The 21819-nt window shown below is 41.8% G+C and overlaps 1 protein-coding gene across 11 annotated transcripts in view; it reads right to left on the bottom strand.

The window, feature by feature from the left end:
* The window catches only part of PCDH15 (protocadherin related 15), a 628220-nt gene that overhangs the window by 277548 nt on the left and 328853 nt on the right, over positions 1 to 21819 (bottom strand). The gene's annotated exons all lie outside the window — the stretch shown is intronic.

The following is a 21819-nucleotide window of genomic DNA, read 5'->3' as shown; positions in this document are numbered from 1 at the left end:
GCATTGTAAGGGACTGGAGTAGATGACCCCCAGGGACCCTTACAACTTTAAAGAATCATAGAATTGTAAGGAAGTGAAGATATATAGTTATTGTAAATTTATACCCCACATTTTTCCCTGACGGGGTTCAGCACAGCTTACAGATAAAATAAGAACAGCTATAAAGATAGGGGGAATCATTAAAAAACAATTAAACATTAACAGAATTAAAACTATGCAAGCATTAACCAAGTTAATGAAGAATATGAAACTTCACATCATCTATTAAGGTTTATCCAGACTTTAATATCTGAACTCTACATTATTTCGAAACTGACAAAATGGAAATGCCCGTTTAATTTCCATTTGACGAAAGGATAAAATAATACTACAAGTGACAGGAGGAAGTCAGTCCATCTTGACACTGCTTGGTCAAATCCCTATTGACCCAGTCAGTGCAACCCATCCCTACCTGGTGCCCATCAGCTGTTTAAACAACAAATCCCATCAAACACAGGCAGCTTTGACCATACTGGCTTGAGCCCAAGGGAGTTGTAGTCAGAAGCATCCAGAGGGCAACAGGTTGGACAAGATTAGCTTAGCGAAAGGCAGGACTAGCAGACTCTTCAAAGTCACAGGAAGAAGGAAACAGAAAAGCCCTATTCCATGAATATGTCTGCTAATTTCCTTACACACCAAACCCATTTTTCTAATTACATAGTTGGCAGAAGTAAAATTCACTTCTATTCAAATTTTCCATCATAGATTGAGTATTAGGGACCTCTGAGGATTTCCTTCAGTCAGTCCATGTTATAAAGCAACCAACCCGATTTGCCCTTCCAAGGTTAATATAACATTCTTTGATTTTCACACACCTTTGAATATACAGTAATCGGCTTAAGAAGACAAGCAAATCAAACCAAAATGTACATATTTTAGTTTCAAATGCATACAGAAATGTTTATTTTGGTGAAAAAATATAATCAGGATTGCAGGTCTTCATCAGTTACTGCAGAATGACGTGGAAATGGGAATGAATGGACTTATGAATCAATTTATGCAAAAGTGACGCCAAATAAAAATAGATGTCCCTGCCTGCTAATATTACAAATCCCAGATATCCAGGTTAAACTATAGTTCTCTTTTACAATTGCCGTATTTTTCGCACCATAGGGCGCACCTGACCATAGGGCGCACCTAGTTTTCAGAGGGGGAAATCAAGGGGGAAAATATGATTCCCCCCCCCAGCTCTGGGAGCAGCGGACAGGCTGCAGGCAGCCTGTGCAATTCTCCCAGACCTTCTTCCTGCTTTTGCGGGAGGTGGGGAAATTCCCCCACCTCTCGCAGAAGCCCGCAGAAGCTGCGCAACCCCTTTAAAGAGATCGCGGCTTCTCCTGGCTTTTCTGGGAGGTGGGGGAATTCCCTCACCTCCCGCAAAACTGGCAGAAGTCGCGCGCTCTTTAAAAGGGCTGCATGGCTTCTCCTGGGTTTCCTGGGAGGTGGGGGAATTCCCTCACCTCTCGCAAAAGCCCGCAGAAGCCGTGCAACCCCTTTAAAGAGATTGTGGCTTCTCCTGGCCAGTCAGTCCCTTCTCCCTCCTGTGGAAAAGCCCGCAAGAGCGCACAGAGCTTGCGGGCTTTTCCCGCCTGCCTCCCCCCCCTGCATTCGCTCGATAGGACGCACACACATTTTCCCTTGCTTTTTAGGAGGGAAAAAGTGCGTCCTATGGTGCGAAAAATACGGTACATGTCACTAGGGGCATGTTTACACTGAGACCAACACACAGAAGGATTCTGCACAAACATTAGATTTTAACTATTTCCGGCATTAAATCTTTGTTACTAATGAGATTCTTTGCTCAAGCTGGAAACCTTGGACAAGAAGGCGGTAAAAGGAGTGCAAGAAGGGAGTCACAAAACAATGATGAGAGAATACTGAATTTACATCAGCTTGCAAATATTGCCAGGCAGAAAAAAAAATCAATATAGATGACAAATTGCAGATGACATGCATCTTCTTAATTAAAATGCACATCATACATGAACAGTAGCAATCCTCAAGAAGCATTTCTATCTTTATATCTGTGATGCTGCTTAAAATACTGAGACAATTCAGCTCATGCCTTGCACTTATGCTGCTTGCATATCACAGCTTTTATTTTCATACCTTGGAGAATTCAAGGATATCTATTTACAAAGCAGTTTTTGATATATATTTGTTGCTACATCCTTTAGTTCAACAAGATGCACTCCATGTTCAAGAACTGGGCTTTTTAAAAATTAGATTTTTTCAAGTCAGTGAACACTGGACATATATACTAATATAGTATCTCTTTCTCACGCACGCTTTCTCTGCTTGTGCTGAAAAGAGTGTCAGGAATAATAATAAAAAACCCCACACACATTTTGAAAGCAGAGCTACCACCTTAGTCTTGTGATGCCTCTATGTGAAAAAAGATGCATATTTTCTTCCCACTCTATAATTTCATTTCCTGTTTAAGAAATAAAAACAAAGACGAATAAATGCTATTTTAAAAATTTTCTATCCCATCACCAAGGGCCTCAAAGTGAAGTGCATGTTTTAACTTCACTTCCACCATCTGAGAAAGAGTAATGCGACCATGCCTATCTGTGTGACCAAGTAAGAATTACAACCTGAGGTTTCCATATCTAAACCCAATACCTTTTCAGTGACACCAGCCTAGATCTTCCTCACAACATGTTGATGTTAAATTTTCTAGAACGAAGGATCATGATGCAAAAAAACCAAACAAACAAAACCAAAAACCACAACCCTACAAGTGAATGATAATAGGAAAGACTGTGCAGTCACAGGGGCCAGACTGGTAGTGGTAGAAGAACCACAGTCTGCAGCAGGCAGCTGTAGCCACCAATCATGTAAATTTCCTGCAATAATGCTCCGGTGCAGCATTCTTGCAGAGCATTGGGGAGGGGTACTTAAAGTGGTGGCCCTACAGAAAGTAATAATAAAAAAAATGAGGTGGGATATACGTATGGGCCAAAGCCACAACAGGCATCAGCACCAGTGGGCCTTGATAACAACTTGAGGTTTCTGAGGACTGACGTTGGACGTGCCCTAGATGTCTCCTTCTGCTTACTATATTTATTTCATTGTAATCTCCAAGGCATGCCTATTGCATTTCTGAAACTAAAGAAAATTTCAGCAAAGGCAGTTCTGTTAGTTTCTAATTAATTTATACGAGAAACAAATGAAAATAGATAAATGAATGGGAGAAGTGAATGAAAACTATCTCTCCCCCCCCCCCACACCATTTGCTACCATTATTTCCATTCCATTCTCCTAGGAGATCTTATTGAAAGTGACAAGAGGCACCGAATTGTATAGTTTTAAAAAGAGACACATTCCTAGAACAGTATATATGTGTGTTCAGATGTTTGCCAGAACATGCAAATGCTCTATTAATAGAGGGGGGCAGGGAACACGTCCCGCCAACCTTCCTCATGTTGTGCACGAATGGTCTGTAGGGGACTTCAACTCATTCAATTGGATTTTCAGTAATTATGCATGCCGTAACAAACAACTCTACACTTGGGAATGTATACATTTTCTTACTGTTCCTCATTGTTTCCATTTTTATGTTGTTAATAAAAAGTGAACTGTGGCTCAACAGAAAGCGTCAATTTTAAGTGTCAAAGAAGTAGCACAATTAAAGTAATTGGCATACTGCCAATTACTTGACCCAAGAAAGACAGCAGATTGCGATTATGCTCAAACACATCCTCAAATATATTTCATCAGAGGTGTAAAATATTTACCGTAAATGTGCCTGCCAAATCCTAGTTTAACACTCATGTATATTTATGTGAAAGTGACCTCTTATAAAATGAACACACAGACACACACTGAGTTGGTTACAACGTGGCACTGATAATACCAGGGTCACTGGTTTAATCCCCATATGGGTGCCCATTCCTGCATTGAAGGAAAGTGAACTAGATGATTCATGGGGTCCACTCCAACTCTATGATTCTACCATTCTAGCATAACAATATTGAAATAGTCAGACTCAGTAGAACAAAATATGTTCCCATCCTCTCAAAAACAAGTTTTTCCAAACATTAATTTTTCTCTATTATTTCCAAATGCCAATCCTCCCTCAATTCATTTGTGCCAGTTGTGTTTTCCTTCAATACAGTCTGATCTTGTTTGTAGCTTGATCCTCTGCCTCCCCCCCCCGGGGGGGGCATCTCCATCTTCACAAGATGGGACTCAGAAAGCAAAAATTATGCTGCAGCTATCTAATCAGCAGCCACTTCTCAATACTGCAGCCCAGCAAATGCCAACATGTTACTCTAGCTTCTACTGTAGGGGTGGCCCTAGGAAGGAAATTCAGCGATACCTCCAATTTTTTTTTGTGCCTCCTGATTTGGCATGAAGTGCCAAAGTATCCATCTTGGATACTTTAAAATCAACACCAATTCTGAAAAGCCATCTTAAGCACAAAAAGTTCATAAATTTCTTTATTTACCTTTTTGCACTAAAGACAGTGGTTTAGCGGATTAGCATAATGAACCTCTGTGTCCTGAAGCCTGGCATACTCTGAGGCAAATCTTGATAGACTATGCTGCTTGCCACTTGCCATGCGCACTAAGCTAAAAGTTGTACTGACCACAGTCTCAAAGGGAACGTTAGAGAAGAGTCAGGCAATCCTATTATCAAATACAGGTTCATGTCGAATGCAATGAGAAAGGTTCAAAGTCAAACTGTAAAGCCAGGTTCCCATCTCTGACAAAGATCCAGAGTTGGAGTCCTAGGGTCAGTCCCAATATTGCATTCCCGAAACAGTCCGGTGGCATTCCCCAAACAGTCAAGCCGTGACCCACCAGCGGTGAAGGTTGGATGTACCCCCTTCCCTAGGCCAAAGACTGAGATCTTAAACCAGTATTTCAGGGCAGCCCGCCATGCTTTTGTTGAGAGAGGGCATTCACCTGTCTCTAAAAATAGAATTGCATTTGGAACACAGTTTGAAACCTGTAAAAGGGACCAGAGAAACTTTGCCTGGAACCCATCAAACATGGGGAATGAGCCATTGAACAAGACGTTTGAGGTGTAGAGGAGCTGAGAGACAGATGTTGTATTAAATACCCTAGTGGCTGATGGAACATAATGGCCTCCCCTTGTATAAAAGAATTGAAGTATGGCCAGTTTGCTTACCTCTGCCTTTTGATAGGCGGTCGAGCAGACAAAGAGACTCTGCCTTGCTTCTCTCTTTTCCCCTCCCAATCTTATTTAACACACCAAAGCTTGCTTCAGCTGTGTTGTGTGGCTGTTGCTCTGCTGAGTTGTCAGGTTCCAGGACCCTTAATGAAGCATATGGCCATCACCTGCCCTGAGCTCAATCAAGCTGAGTGAAAACAAACCTCCTCCTGGACCTAATGAGTCCCATTATCTTCACCTGATCAACTAGTAAGCTGGACTGTGTTCTCCTGCCTGTCTCAGTCTCTTAAAGTGCACTTCCCACTGTTCACAACACCACAGAGCCTGTTGTGTTCCAGAGAAGGGGGCACTTCAATTTCTGGTGATGTGTCCACTTCCCCTGGCTCCCATGTACTTTTGGCTGCCCCTTCAACATCCTCTCATGTCCATTGAGTGCATCCTATGTCCCCAACCTCCCCTTCACCATCTTCAGCTTGCCCCAGTGCGTACCAATCATGGCTACATCCCTTGCTGGAATCCCCTTCCCCTTCCTTGGTGTCCTGCCAGCTCATGGCATTCTGATGCCTCAGATGGATCAAGAATTCTCTAACATTAGAAGTTATGCCAGACCTGACCTTCACTCTGCACTTTCTTAGATTGCAGTCTTATGGCACTGGGATGCATAGTTTAGGACGCAACAGATAACTCAGTCAGCCAGTGTTAATTCCACGCCAGCTCAGCCAAAGATACACTGGTGTAACTTGCTCAACCTGGTTCAGCTGAAGGGCATTCTGGGGGCAGGACCAGGGGGGCGACTTAGGCTGGATCCTAAGCCCCTAGAGCTCAGTCCTGGGACCTGGCAACTCCGCAGAGAACACTATTTTAAAGGTCTTGTGCACAGGATTGCTTCCTTATTCTGTTAAATAATTATCTTTGTACATTAGCCACAGCCCCACAATGGTCAGTTGTGCTTTATGAAGAATGAATGATCCTTAAAACAAGGTGCAATGACATGCTCACAAAAAGCACATAGGAAACTATAAGTTAGGGGATAATATAAACAAACAAACAAAAGGCATTTGAACTTGTTGACATAATCAGCAACACTGAAATGTGTGCCTGTCATCAACATTCAAAAATTTTCACTCTTTGAAAAAAATTGTATTAATTAAATGAAATAACCCATGACTATATTTTCAGTTGCTGTTAACACTTTAAATTAAATGCAAGTGAATGCAAGTGTGAAGACAACATCACAACATCATTTGACATTTCAGTGAATTAAAAACACATGAGCCTGGGAAGACAGAAACTAGCAGAGAACACCCAATATCCAAACAGACCAGCTTTCCCCAAGCTGGTGCCCTCCAGATGTTGTTGGACTACAGCGCCTATCAGTTCCAGGCAGCGTGGCCAATGGAACAGGGAAGAAGGCAGCTGTAGTTTAAAACATCTGAAGGTCACCAGGTTGGGGAATGTTGGAGTAGAGTCTAATGTAAACAGACAGACAGGTGTACACACACACACACACACACCAGTTAAAGCAATACTCATTTTCCTTGATGTGTATGACAGGACACACAGTTTATTTTTCCAGTTTACTGATAAGTAAAATATGCCAAATCCATTGTGATTCTAGATTTTATAGCCACAGGGTGACAATGCAGATAAAGCAAAACATTTTGCCATATGCTGTAGAAGTAATAAATATAAACTAAATATGACATAATAGGCATCACTGAAACCTGGTGGGATAAGTCCCACGATTGGAATGTAATAATGGAGGGATACAATCTATTTCAGAGAAACAGACCAGACAAGAAAGGAGGAGGAGTGGCGTTATATGTCAGGGATGTGTATACCTGTGAAGAGATCCAAGATTTAGAACCTCAAAGCCAAAGTGAGAGCATTTGGGTCAAAATTAAGGGAGAGAAGAATAACAGTGACCTCATTGTGGGAGTTTACTATAGATCCCCAAGCCAAACGGAGGACATAGATGATGCCTTCCTGGAACAGATGGCCAAGCATGCAAAAGGAAGGGAGATAGTAGTAATGGGGGACTTCAATTACCCGGATATTTGTTGGATGTCAAACTCAGCCAAGAGCATAAGGTCAAACAGATTCCTCACTGGCCTTGCAGACAACTTCATTGTCCAGAAAGTGGGAGAAGCTACAAGAGGAACAGCCATTTTAGATCTGGTCCTAACCAATGTTGATGACCTGGTTAGTGGGGTAGAAGTGGAAGGATCATTAGGCGCGAGTGATCATGCTCTTCTGAAGTTTACTATACAGCGGAAAGGAGCAGCCAAGCATACTAGGACTCAATTTCTCGACTTTAAGAAAGCCGACTTCATAAAACTTAGGGAAGTGCTGGGTGAGATCCCATGGACAGTAATACTAAAAGGAAAGGGAGTTCATGATGGCTGGGAGTTTGTTAAGAGGGAGATAGTAAAAGCACAACTTCAGGCAATACCAATGAGACGGAAACATGGAAGGTGCCTAAAGAAGCCAGGGTGGCTATCTAAAGAACTTTTAACTGAGTTAAGATTAAAAAAGGATGTGTACAAAAAATGGAAAAGGGGGGAAACCACCAAAGAGGAATTCAAACAAATAGCCAGCACGTGTAGACACAAAGTCAGAAAAGCTAAAGCACAGAATGAACTCAGGCTTGCTAGAGAGGTTAAAAGCAACAAAAAAGGCTTTTATGGGTATGTTCGTAGCAAAAGGAAGAACAAAGAAACAGTGGGGTCACTCAGAGGAGAAGATGGTGAAATGCAAACAGGGGACACAGAAAGGGCTGAACTCCTCAATGCCTTCTTTGCCTCAGTCTTCTCCGATAAAGAAAACAATGCCCGACCTGAAGAATTTGGAGCAAATGATTCAGCAGAGGAAACACAGCCCAGAATAACTAAGGAGATAGTACAAGAATACTTGGCTAGTCTAGATGTATTCAAGTCTCCAGGGCCAGATGAACTGCATCCAAGAGTATTAAAAGAACTGGCAGATGTGATTTCAGAACCACTGGCAGTCATCTTTGAGAATTCCTGGAGAACAGGCGAAGTCCCGGCAGACTGGAGGAGGGCAAATGTTGTCCCTATTTTCAAAAAGGGGAAAAGAGAGGACCCAAATAATTACCGCCCAGTCAGTCTGACATCAATACCAGGGAAGATTCTGGAGCAGATCATTAAGCAAACAGTCTGTGAGCACCTGGAAAGGAATGCTGTGATCACCAATAGTCAGCATGGATTTCTGAAAAATAAGTCATGTCAGACTAACCTGATCTCGTTTTTTGACAGAATTACAAGCCTGGTAGATGAAGGGAACGCAGTGGATGTAGCCTACCTTGATTTCAGCAAGGCATTTGACAAGGTGCCCCATGATATTCTTGTAAAGAAGCTGGTAAAATGCGGTCTTGACTATGCTACCACTCAGTGGATTTGTAACTGGCTGACTGACCGAACCCAAAGGGTGCTCATCAATGGTTCCTCTTCATCCTGGAGAAGAGTGACTAGTGGGGTGCCACAGGGTTCTGTCTTGGGCCCGGTCTTATTCAACATCTTTATCAACGACTTGGATGATGGACTCAAGGGCATCCTGATCAAATTTGCAGATGACACCAAACTGGGAGGGGTGGCTAACACCCCAGAGGACAGGAACACACTTCAAAACGACCTTGACAGATTAGAGAACTGGGCCAAAACAAACAAGATGAATTTTAACAGGGAGAAATGTAAAGTATTGCACTTGGGCAAAAAAAATGAGAGGCACAAATACAAGATGGGTGACACCTGGCTTGAGAGCACTACATGTGAAAAGGATCTAGGAGTCTTGGTTGACCACAAACTTGACATGAGCCAACAGTGTGACGCGGCAGCTAAAAAAGCCAATGCAATTCTGGGCTGCATCAATAGGAGTATAGCATCTAGATCAAGGGAAGTAATAGTGCCACTGTATTCTGCTCTGGTCAGACCTCACCTGGAGTACTGTGTCCAGTTCTGGGCACCACAGTTCAAGAAGGACATTGACAAACTGGAACGTGTCCAGAGGAGGGCAACCAAAATGGTCAAAGGCCTGGAAACGATGCCTTATGAGGAACGGCTAAGGGAGCTGGGCATGTTTAGCCTGGAGAAGAGGAGGTTAAGGGGTGATATGATAGCCATGTTCAAATATATAAAAGGATGTCACATAGAGGAGGGAGAAAGGTTGTTTTCTGCTGCTCCAGAGAAGCGGACACGGAGCAATGGATCCAAACTACAAGAAAGAAGATTCCACCTAAACATTAGGAAGAACTTCCTGACAGTAAGAGCTGTTCGACAGTGGAATTTGCTGCCAAGGAGTGTGGTGGAGTCTCCTTCTTTGGAGGTCTTTAAGCAAAGGCTTGACAACCATATGTCAGGAGTGCTCTGATGGTGTTTCCTGCTTGGCAGGGGGTTGGACTCGATGGCCCTTGTGGTCTCTTCCAACTCTATGATTCTATGATTCTATGATTCTAATAAAGGAAATGACCCTATGTACAATACAAAAAGGAAGTATTCTCTTGCATTTTTGGAGCGGGAGGGGAAACATTTCACTTCCTTTTAAGGTATTCCTGCAATTTAAATTGCAGACAATGAATAAAATGTTAGACATATGTTGCATTTTTAAACACACCCACACCCACATTTTATTGTCCTAATTATCCCTTGTGATCGATTGTCTTATATAACAGACACACAATGAACATCATTCTTAAAAATGAAAACCTGGGCTACAGTTCTCTGTGGCATCGTGATCTCATGCCATTTTCCCCAGCATTAATCAAACTGGAAATCATGTGTCAATAAACAAGCATTCCAAAAACATTATAGCCTACTGGCTCTTAGCAACACAACTCCAAGGAAGGCTAGGAAGAGAGACTATACTTGAATCAATTCTACCCTTGGCAATGACTGATGTTTGCTCTTATAGCTGGCAGATGGAACTATAGCCACTGCAGTGAAGCCAGAAATAAGGTAAGGAGGCCAGAGGCGTTCTGCAAGCATGGAGTGTTTCATTCCAAATGATGTACTACAGATCTCATAGGGCCAAGCTCTACCCAGTTAGAGTAACATGATCTTTCTCCTTCATAACTGGAAGGAAGAGAAATGTCTCTATGGCGAGCTCTTCTGAGTTTTGGGTTCTATTGCTCTGTTTCAAGTGTGCAGTATCACACAATATTTAGCACTAATAGAAAGTGTATCATCTTGTGGCTGATATGTTTTGCCTCCATGTTAACAAGGAAAAATATTGTTTGGGAACAGAAAACTATGCAAGTATCTCATGTGAAACTAAAAAACCTTGCACTGGGTTTACACTGGAAGAGACTTAAATGTCAGTTATTATGAATTTGCTCCCCCACTGAACCAATTGCACAATAATCACATGCCAATGTCATATTATTGTTTTTATGTGGTTTTTTTTAGTAGTAGTAGTAGTAGTAGTAGTAGTAATAATAATAATAATAATAATAATAATAATAATAATAATAATAATTTGTACCCCGCCCTCCCCAGCCAAGACTGGGCTCAGGGCGGCTAACACCAAATATAAAAACGATTGAAATACAGCTTAAAAAACAAGATTAAAATAAAACATTAAAACATTAAAATACAGCCTCATTTCAGTGGAAACTCAATGAAAAACTTGGGGGGGGGGGGATGAAAACATCAAGTCTAATCAAGGCTAACTATCCAGACTGGTCCTACATGGGCCAGAAAAAAGCCAGGGAAGTCCCCAAATAGGAGTTCCAACACAGAAGGAGAAAGGAAAAAAGAAAGAGGGGGAGGGAATCAAATTGATTCCAAGCCAAAGGCCAGGTGGAACAACTCTGTCTTATAGGCCCTGCGGAAAGAAATCAGATCCTGCAGGGCCCTGGTCTCATGAGACAGAGCGTTCCACCAGGCCGGAGCCAGTGTTGAAAAGGCCCTGGCTCTGGCTCAAGATAATCTGACTTCCTTAGGGCCCGGGACCTCTAGGGTGTTGCTATTTATGGACCTTGAGTTCCTCCGTGGGGCATATTGGGGCATTATCTTGTATTTTTATGCTATTAGCTGCACTGAGATCTATGGATTAAGGGCGATATACAAATTAAATAAATAAATAAATAAATAAATAAATATTAAAATGTCTTTGCTTGTTGGAAATAGAAAAAGAAAGAAAGAAAACCTCCATAATTTTTCTTCTTCTTTATTTTTTTAAAAAGCAAATAAATGGCTTTACAGCGGATTATATAACCTCAAGGGCAGAACATAATTCCAAATTGTCTGAAATAAAACTAGGTTAAACATTTCACCCCACTCCCCTTTAAAACACTTTTTTAAAAACCTGACAAGCTGCAGTACAAGTTCCTAATAAAGAGCTGCAAAGAGCCATACATCTAAGTCATTTGAGTATCTAAGCAACCCAGTGTTAAGGGGAAATTGCCCTGTTTCGTTTCCTGTGTAAGTGAATTCAGAACTACAGCTGTGCAAATTAGGATAAGCTTGCCATAGCTCTTTACATTAGCTAAATTGTAGTATAATTCATCTGTATTGAAAATAGCATAAGAGGGGCTTTCAGTCTATTTCCAGCTCTTCCTGCAGAGAGATTCAATTGTAAAGTCCCTGGAAGGAATGACAGTGAACTTTAAACTGTATTCATCGAGCACCCTTATAGTATACTTGTAAACTACACTTGGTTTCTGGGCTATGGTTCAGACTGTAAATTAGCCGGCTAATTAAGCAGCATTTGGAAAACTGTAGCTCAAAGATTCAGAAGGGGAGATGGCACGGAATAAAAGGTTCTTGCGAAAAGTTGGCCAAATGCTAATTGTTGACTCTGACGACAATGTTGCTTTTCTTTCTTAACAAAGCAAAGGCTAAACCCTCGGCTTGCTGTGTTCTAGAAAAACAAATAAAGGAAACAAATGTGAAGTGTGTGACCTCTTCTTTCAGTAACCATTAGCAAATGGAAGCTCATTCCTTGAGAATCATCTGAATGAAGCATTTTCTCACTCTCAAGGAAAACAGTTTTGTTGTAAAGAATTAAAATTCTCCTTAAGTGGTTTGAACAAGCTAAGTACCAAGGGGAGAGGCCAGTAAATCACCTCCTAAAAGTAGTCATTGTCATTGAATATCTCTTTTTCATTTAACTGGTAAAAAACAACATACATCATTTTTTTATATATCTCCAGGAATGGGGCATCAAATGCCCCTATGCATTAAAAGAACATCTAAGGGGGTGTCAGGGAACATGCTAGTCATTCTAATGGATATCCACATGTTCAGCCAGCAGGTGAAGAAGATTCACATGTATAGCTATGTATGCAAGCAGAGCTACTCACAGTGGAAGGGAAACCTTGATTCGACTGGGGCCCATCCTCATTTGAAGGAGCTCTGTGTGACATCCAAGCATGCAGATGCTGGGGTTGTGGCTGCTGGACATGCTCACAGCATAGCTGTCAAGTGTCTCTTATTTGAAGGGACAGTCCCTTTTTCCAGCGCCATGTCCCACTGCTGTTCCTTATTGATGGATGTCCCTTAAATGTCCCTTAAATGATGTCCCTTAAATTTCAAAGGAAGCAGCTCCTCTCCCTCCCTCCCTGCCGGCTAGAGAGGAGGGAGGCTCCAACTGTGTTGCTTGGCTGTGTTGCTCACCCAATAAGAAGTCTAAGAATGACTGGGGGGTGGAGCTTGCATGCCTTGTGTGTGGCTAGTTAATGCAAGCTGAGGGGGTTTTTGAATGCTGGATGCCATTTTGTTGCACATGCTGCTGTAACTTTGCAGTGCAAAGCCAGGCCGGGGAGCCATCTTAAGTTGGGGCTGCATAGGCCTTGTGGTGCATGTGATTCAGATTCTATTCAGTTGAACCTCTGCTTACAAAGTTGGTTGGACAGTGTTCTCGAAGCTACCCAGCATGAGTTTGACCAGACTGCAGGAGGACAGGAAGACTGGAGTGCCTGGAACAGGTGAGGCTGCAGGTCCCTTATTTTGGCTGCTGGTCCCTTATTATCAAATCTGTAAGTTGACAGCTATGGCTCACAGCAGTGCCAGCCCACACAGCCCCATTCACTTTCAACACACACGATGGATCATCTGAAATGTCCTACATCTGTGTTGGATTCCAACATAACCAGGAAGCAGAACGCAGGATATGGCTCTGTTGATAGAGGGACAAGGCTCTACAAATGGCAAGGGATTCTTATCTGCAACTGGATGTTGTCAAGAAGCAAAGCTCGCACACAAGGTATTTTGGGTGCCAGGGGCAGGATTATCCCCTTCCCCAACAGAAATATTGAACACCATCTTTATGTTTCCTCCAACATAAGTGAATAGCTGCCATTCACAGCAATGGGGTTAAAGAAACCTTGAAATTATCGCTCATTTCAAGAGGAAACGCTGTCGCTTTTTACTAATATAAACACTGTATAATACTAAAATGTCGTTTGAAAATCTGTGTAGCTGTAATTACTGAACACAGCCCAAAGGGCATACCTTCCACATTAAATGTAAAGGAAATAAAATGCTTATTTTTTCAAGTAATTTATTCATGGAAGTTTTATTGGTATATGCCATCATGTTACCTTGACAGGCATTCTAAAATTTAATGTGAGAATAGCCTCATAAACTAATAGCTACTGTATTCACCAATTAAATTAAGTATAATTTGGAAAAGGGGCTCATTTTTAAATGACAGATGCCCTTAAAGTAAGTGAAATTAAGTACTCTCATTAGGGATCCACAAGTACTGTAATTTTTAAGACACAAGAGGTTAATAGTAAATGCTTCTTATAATAAACAACTACTTCATTTCTCTTATAAACATTATCTTACTGGTTATAACCCACAGTGAAATTCTATGCACGTCAAAAGATTATATGCACGTTAATGCAGAAGAAAGCCTCACTGAGTTCTATACCAACTGTATGCAGGACTGTAGCCTTAAGGAAACAGTGATTCAACTTTGGTCAGCAAGACAATTACAGCCATTCCTGGATCTGGATAGCCTGACCACACTTGTCTGTGCATTGGTTGGATAACTGCAATGCGTTCTATGTGAGGATGCAGCTGGTGCAGAACGTGGTGGCTAGGCTGCTTATGGGGGCAAATTTCCTCCAGCATGTTAACACCCTTCATCTGAGATTTGCACTGGCTGCCAATATGCTACCAGGCCAAGTTCAAGGTGTTGATATATAAGGCTTGATATAGCTCAGTACAGTACTAGGTTACTTGAGAGACTGCCTTGTCTGTCAATAGATTGCTGCAGTTTGTGGAAATGTTTCTCTTGCAAGTTCCAAGGATCTCAGAAGTCTGCTCCACAGTTAACTCAGAGTAGGGCTTTTAGTGTGACTGCAATTGTTTTGTGGAATAACATTCCTATTACAGATGCCTACGATCTGTGGTGTCTGGAAGCAATTGAAGACATTTTTGTTCTGACAGGTTTTCCCAGCTGCCATGAGTGCTGCTTTGCTGCTTTTATTGTACACTGCCTCAATTCGATTAATCAATTAATGGTGACAATGTTTATAACATTTCTACCCTCTCAATATTATGTGGCAAAGTAGTCTGGAGAAAGAGGTCTCACATTAAACCACAACTGACAATATGGTCCGGTACTGATAACATTTCACATGACCATGAGAGAACACTCCCACAAAATTACCTTGTCTTGCAAAAACTGAGAGGAAAACCCACCATATACTAGTAGTGATGTTTTAATTAAAAAAATAGCCAGAATCTGTAGCTCATCCAGCTGCAAAGATGATGACCCCAAAGGATGGTAGGGATACAGCCCTTTGAAGCCCCTTAAATGAGGGGTATATGCAGCTTGCAATGATTATGTCCCCAAACTGTATTCTGAAAGATTCAAAAGAATAGATACAGCTTCCCTGCTGATTAATAGGTTCAGTCTTACTGGGAGTAGCAGTATTAGACATTTCTAGAGACAAGAATGCAGGCAGTGAAGCATTTGTTGTTGGCCCTCTGGGACCTGGGGTGCAGATTCCTTGTCTTTAGGAGGAATCTTTAATGTTCAGCCATGAGTAGATGAGAAACAAAAGTTTAACTGAAAACAACTTAATGTCAGTATAAATCCACATTGCTTCTTCATCAGTTGACAAAACCTTTACAAATCAACCTGTTCAGAATTATTTTTTGGCCACAAACTGAATCTGAATTTAATGAACACTCCACCCCATCACTCTACTGTGGTGGCAAATTCTACTTTAACAAAATCTGCTATTGATTGCTGTCTCTTCGGTGTTCTAAGCATATTTGCAAGTAAATTTGCAGTGCTCTCTACCATTCAGCACACACTTTGCCTGAGGAAGGAAGGGGCACGAAAAACAATCCTACAGAGTCAACATGCAAAGCTTCTTTTCCCTGAAGCTTTTCTGGGGTGTTTGCTTTAGTATCTGGCATAGACTTAGGGTTTTTTAGTCCATCACACACAAGCAAATGGCTTTTTTCTTAATCAAGTCATTCTGGACAATTATTTTCCTGAGTTAATTACAAATAGTGGTTCTCCCCCCCCCCTTTACAAGAAACTGTGATGCAATCCAATAACATTAGTGGTTGAACTCTGCAAATGAAGGCAGGATAAGTGTTCATAAACATCCACACACCCCAACCACCTCATAAGTAAGGGAGGTCATTCAAAAAGAGACGTACTACAAGCGTGGGAGAGACATCACAAATTTGTATCTGCTGATTTACAGGAATTGCAGCTATGAGCTCTAAGGAAGGCAGGAAGAAATATCCACACACAGTCTCCAGCAATGTGGCACAGCATATAGTGCTAATTATGGCTGTTTGTCCCATATTTTGCTTTCTTCTGGTACCACAGGGTGTTGGATGAGCAGCTTGGTAGTAAGGTGAGGAGAACGCACATGGAGTGAACAGTGAAAAGCATCATGGGGAGAAGTTCAGCTCCAAAAGAACGAGGAGTGGGACAACATAATGGGAACTCAGGTGTGAGTGGAGCAAGACAATTGGCAATAATTACCTGAACCTACATTTATAAAGCTGTTTTTAAAAAATTCTTTTAAAAACTTTGCTCAGGCAAACACATAAAATGAGCTAGTGCCATTATTACAAAACAAACAAAGCAAACTTTACTATTTGCTTGCCAATGGGGCATTTTGGACCGTGACCTTCTTTACAAAGCAATTACTTGCAACTCTACTTTTGTGCATTCACTATGCAAATCTTGCTAATTAGTTATCATTTTCGCCAAAATGCTGCATTGCTATGGTGCCCCGTCTTCTTAATTTCTTCCATTAGCTAGTTAATATGCAGAACACCTGACACAGAGATAATCCATCAGATACAGCACACATTCCCATCTGGTGTGAGTAAAGGTGCTTATGAATTTTGTATCCATCAGTACGTGTCGCAGTGCAAGAACCTCAGGTGCTATCTTATCCTGGAACAGTAAGCCAGTGGTATATCAGGAGCCATCTTTTCATATAAAAGTACCTCATATTATTTCAGTGTATTGGTGGTGTTCATTATTACTTTATTTGCTTCTCTTCGATTTTTGGAAACACAAAGCCCCCACTCCTCCCCACTGTACTAACTTATGTGTGACTGGCATGATGTGAATGTACTCTTACCCTTAATATAAAGGTAAAGGGACCCCTGACCATTAGGTCCAGTCGTGACCGACTCTGGGGTTGCGGCACTCATCTTGCTTTATTGGCTGAGGGAGCCGGCATACAGCTTCCGGGTCATGTGGCCAGCATGACTAAGCCACTTCTGGCGGACCAGAGCAGCGCACGGAAACGCCGTTTACCTTCCCGCCGGAGCGGGACTTCCCGCCGGAGCAGCACTTTGATGTGCTATCGAACTGCCAGGTGGGCAGGACCACCCTTAATATAGGCGCAAAGAATAATGGAGGAATATATGGAGGTATATAAAGGTAAATGTATATAAATTATGCATTTGTGGAGAAGCTTACATTCCATGAGGATTCAAAGGGGGGTGGAAATCACCCACCTGAAGATTGAAAGCTTAGGCAATAACAGCAAACATTACTCATACACTCAGGGATTCATTATTCCTCATTTCCTTAGTAAAACATGTCTCTGAGCATATTGGAAAGGCTTCTTTGGTGCAAGAGAAACATGCAGCCCCAGCATCCAACTGACTGGGATGGGACAGAATGTGTGAATGGCATGAGATCTTACAATGGGGAGCAAGTAGATGTGTCACACTGGATAGGAAACCAGTCAGGCTGTCAGGCTGGAGCGGAAAAATGCACACTGACCTCTCAAAACAAACAAATCAGTATGTACCCACAGATATAACTGGCCACATGCAAAATAATTCTGCCAAAGGTTTGCACAGTCGCCCCCTCCCAATTGAACCAGTGCACACTAGTGCCATGTTGATATTTTATCCCCTTTGCAACATGACCATTCACGAGAAAGGAGGGATGTAAAGAAGTTGCCCTCAAAAGGGGGGGGAGGGATGGGAAATTCAGGGGACTCTTACCTTAAGGCTTCATAATGCTATGAAGGGGCCAAAGGAGTGTGGTTTGCTTGAAGAGTATTGTTTAAAACAATCCAGCTCTGGTCCTGTATAGCTTCAACAAGACCCCCAGCCATGCACTGGACTCAGGTGCTCCTCAGGCCTGGCCTCATCCTGCTCATGCTCTGACATTCTCCCAAGATCTTTCATTAAGTGCAAGCAGACGAGGAGATTGCCTGTTGAGCTCCTGAGACCAACAAAATGGGAGTTCTTTTGGAAGCTAAAATGTACTTCCTGGTAGGAAGGGGGCCCACAAGCTGGGCTACAAGCAGGCTGCTGGCAGAAGCCAGAGAGTGAAAGACATGCTTGATTTATGTTTGAATCCAAGGCTGTGGTTACAGGAGAAAGAAAATATTCTGGAGTTTTGATTCTGTGAGTCCCTCCATCATAGGCTCAGGTTGTATAAACGTGTAGGTGAACCATGTATCATAAAGACACCACAGTCTCCGCTCTCCCTTATTCCAAGGAAACCGAAAGCAGCTGGAACCCGTGCAGCCTCACACTACTCAGAGATTGGGGTGGCATGCAACAATATATTGTTTAATTGCTAAGATCCTTAACTCATTATCTCCCTGAGGTTAACGCTTCTCCCACTTAAATATTAAATGAAATTTGCATGCAATCTTTAGCTAGCAGAATCATGTGACAAATGATTTATATAGCAAATGTAACCAAGACAGCTATATATTCCTTGTATCTTAACAGCTTGATTTCCCACCACCACCACCAGTAATGGACATTAATCAGTCAAAGATGGTTTATTTTATTATCTTTAATGGGTTTTGTTGATAGATGGGAGATTTTGTTTGCATATTATTCTTCATTGAACTACCAAAGCTTACAAATTATATGATTTTTATGGGAGGCTCTGAAAGTAAAGCTTGTACTGCTAAGGAAATGAGGTCACATCTAGATTAGAGAGCTGCACCAGAGCTGTACTGCTAAGGAATTGTCTGGTTAACAATTGTCTGGGGAGCTGCATAAAGAATGTGGTTGGTCAAGGGAGCCACCGAAAACCACTGTCTTAAGCCATTCCCCATGCTGTGCTTGGGACTACTTCTCTATCTCAATCCTGTGTGAGTATCTCATACGAATTATGAAATAACCTGTTCAAAACGAATAGACCAAACATTAATCAAACATTAATAGTCCAAACATTTTGACATTCATCTGCCTTACAAAACAAACAAACCCAAAATATGTTTTAACACATATTTAAATGTGTGTGTCCCACCCCCCGAATTCATGTTTTCAATGCGTATTTTGATACATTTAAACTGCTGAGAGCTGTGCTACAAGCATCATAAAAAATTGTGAATCTGGAGGACAGCAATGTTCCAATCCTCATACTAGTCTGAAACGTGTAGATCAGTATGTGGAGGAATTTGCAATCAATCAATAATGCAGGAATGAAAATCCTCCAGCGTTCCTAAGTCCATAGGTTTGGGTTTTGTTTTGTTTTTCCTGCGATCAAGAGCACAACCTGCATGTAAGCAATATTTTCCCCCATTTAATGAGCTTTAGCACATGAACAATTAAGAAAACATAATTGAATGAAGCTAATCAGTGAGATATGGGAGCTTGCCTTGGGGATGCTGCGGAACTAAACTGCTCCTTCAATCTACAATTTTATCTGTTAAGCTAATGGCACCAGTGTGCATAGAGGCACAGAGCAGTAATTGTACACCTCCAGGGGCCCAGCATTTTATTTATTTATTTTTAAATGCTTAAGACTTAAACAAAGGGGGGAGCTGCTATTTTGCTTGAGCAAGTTCTGCTAACATATCATGGGGGTGTTTGTTTCTGGCTTTCTGGCTAATCAAACACAAAAGAGGAAGTATAGATAGAGAATGTCATAGTTGGAAGATAGGAATTCTAACATTCTATCTGAGGAACATGGGTGGCATAGTTGGTCAGTGAAAAATCAAATGAGGGCAAATAGGGAAGAGGAAGACAGCTAGGACAGGATCCAGGAGAGAAAGCAGACACAAAAAGGCCAGGTGGAACAAAACAAATCACCAAGGAGGTTCAAGGCATCCTAAGCAATGGCTGTTGATCAACCTGCCAGCAGCCCATCTCTGAATTGTGACATCTTATTTAATGTGTTACAGTGTTTATTCTCATATAATGAATTGTTAGGGCTTGAATATTCCATTTATTATTGAAATGGTTTGTTCTGTGATTCTTCGTTTGGATTATTCACTCATTTTTTATTATCAACTTGTTTGCTCTGGGATATCGTATCTGCGTCTGTTTCATGAAGCCACTTTTGAGAGCCATATGTGCAAAACAATGCATATATAAATCTCCCTACTGCCCAGTTCACATGACGTTTGCTCTCCATGACAAATGGGGTGGGTAGTTCCGCAGTACTTCTGGGGATGGGAGAATATTGGGGACTTTGGGGTGGGGCAAAAAATGCAGGTCTTTCACTTGGAGTACTTACAATTGTTTAAGCTGGCAAGTGTGTTTCTTATCCTCCCCACCCACCCCCCACTTTCTTTAACTTTAAACAAGCTAAGCTGTTGCACCATGACATTTGGAAAAGAATACCCGCTGGAAGAAAAAACATTCTTTCCAAGGGCATACCTGGGGGGAAATATGGCTGCTCCCTGGGGTTCAATGGAGACAGACATCAACCCCACCCCCACCACCTGCCCGCTCGCCAAGAATGGTCCAGGGAATAAGGGATGCCTTGGGAGTGTAAGAGAGTTCTGCAATTTATTTTTTATAAAAGGAATTAAATTTCAGCTTCCAAAAAACTCCCATTGTGATGGTCTCTGGCACAAAGCAACTTTCTTTCTCATGCTCTCTCATTTCCCCAAGAAATCCCCCAAACTCACAACAATTTATCTATATATTGTTATAGATTTGTTTGATTGTGAGTCCTAGGAATTATTAACAAATGAAAATGTAAGGTTTCATAAACAGCGTATAAGCAGCACCACGTGTATATTGTGATGAGTTTGGAGTGGTAAACTGGGTGCCTGACCCCTCTAGTCCCTGGGTCTGGCAAGTGTTACAATCTAATCAAGTCAAGCTAGCTTCCTCATGAGGTGATAGCCTGGGGGATGAACCATTAAAGGGAATCAAGGGACTTTTGTGGGAGACAGCAAATGGGTGGGGCCCCTTCCTCAACTCACATATAGCAAAAAGGACAAAAGGACAAAGTTTAGAGCTGAGAGTGGAGTTTTGCACTGATGTGACAGGGAAGTAAAGCAGCAAGCTGGAGATAGAGAGAGACAGAGAGTAATGTTCAATGTCTGTTTGAATCCATGGCTACAGCTATGGGAGGAACAACCCCTTTGGGGATGTTGATGCTGTAAACTCCTCCATCGAAGGCTCAGGTTGTATGCTTGTGTAAGCAAACCACAGCCTTTATATCCTAAAGACCCTCCAATCTCCATTGATCCTCATTTTGAAAAGGAAACATGACATACCCTCCAACATTTATCCAATAAAAACAGGGACGTCCCACTCCATAATGATAATTTTACTATTTATATCTCACACATCTTACTGGGTTGCCTCAGCCACTCCAGGCAATTTCCAACATATATAAAACAGTAAAACATTTTGAAACCTTCCCTATACATGATTAGCTTCAGATGGCTCAGGGATTGAATAACTCCATACCATCCCAACATTTCCCCAATGAAAATAGGGACATCCTAAGGAAAAGTGGGGCATTCCAGGATCAAATCAGAAACTGGGAGGGCTTTTCTAAATCAGGGATGTCCCTGGAAAATGGAGACACTTGGAGGGCCTGACATAAGCCCTGGGTAAGCATCTGGAACTGCTGGAATCTCACAGTTTCAGTGGGGTGGCATGGAACCATATGCTGATATGTCCACCTCAAAGGAAAATGCATTACAAAGGACCTCTTTAATTCTTGGTCTCTGTATTTTTCAAAGAATTAGCCACCTGTTAACATGCAAAAATATGACCTCTTTGTGAATGCAGGGCAACAGTATTTGCTTTATATGACTGCTACAGCTCCATTCATTATCTTGCAAACTAGGTGGAAGAATGTTTAATCAAATCAGCTGGACTTAAGAGATGAACGGCGTCCCATGAGCCCCCTTTGGATAAATAATTCATAAATATAAATGTATAAATGCCTGTTTACAATCTAACA

The sequence above is a fragment of the Podarcis raffonei genome, chromosome 5 (genome assembly GCF_027172205.1).
Source record: "Podarcis raffonei isolate rPodRaf1 chromosome 5, rPodRaf1.pri, whole genome shotgun sequence".
In the NCBI taxonomy this organism is placed as follows: Eukaryota; Metazoa; Chordata; class Lepidosauria; order Squamata; family Lacertidae; genus Podarcis; species Podarcis raffonei.
Note: the sequence above shows the minus strand (reverse complement) of the source record. Positions and strands in the feature narration are given on the sequence as shown.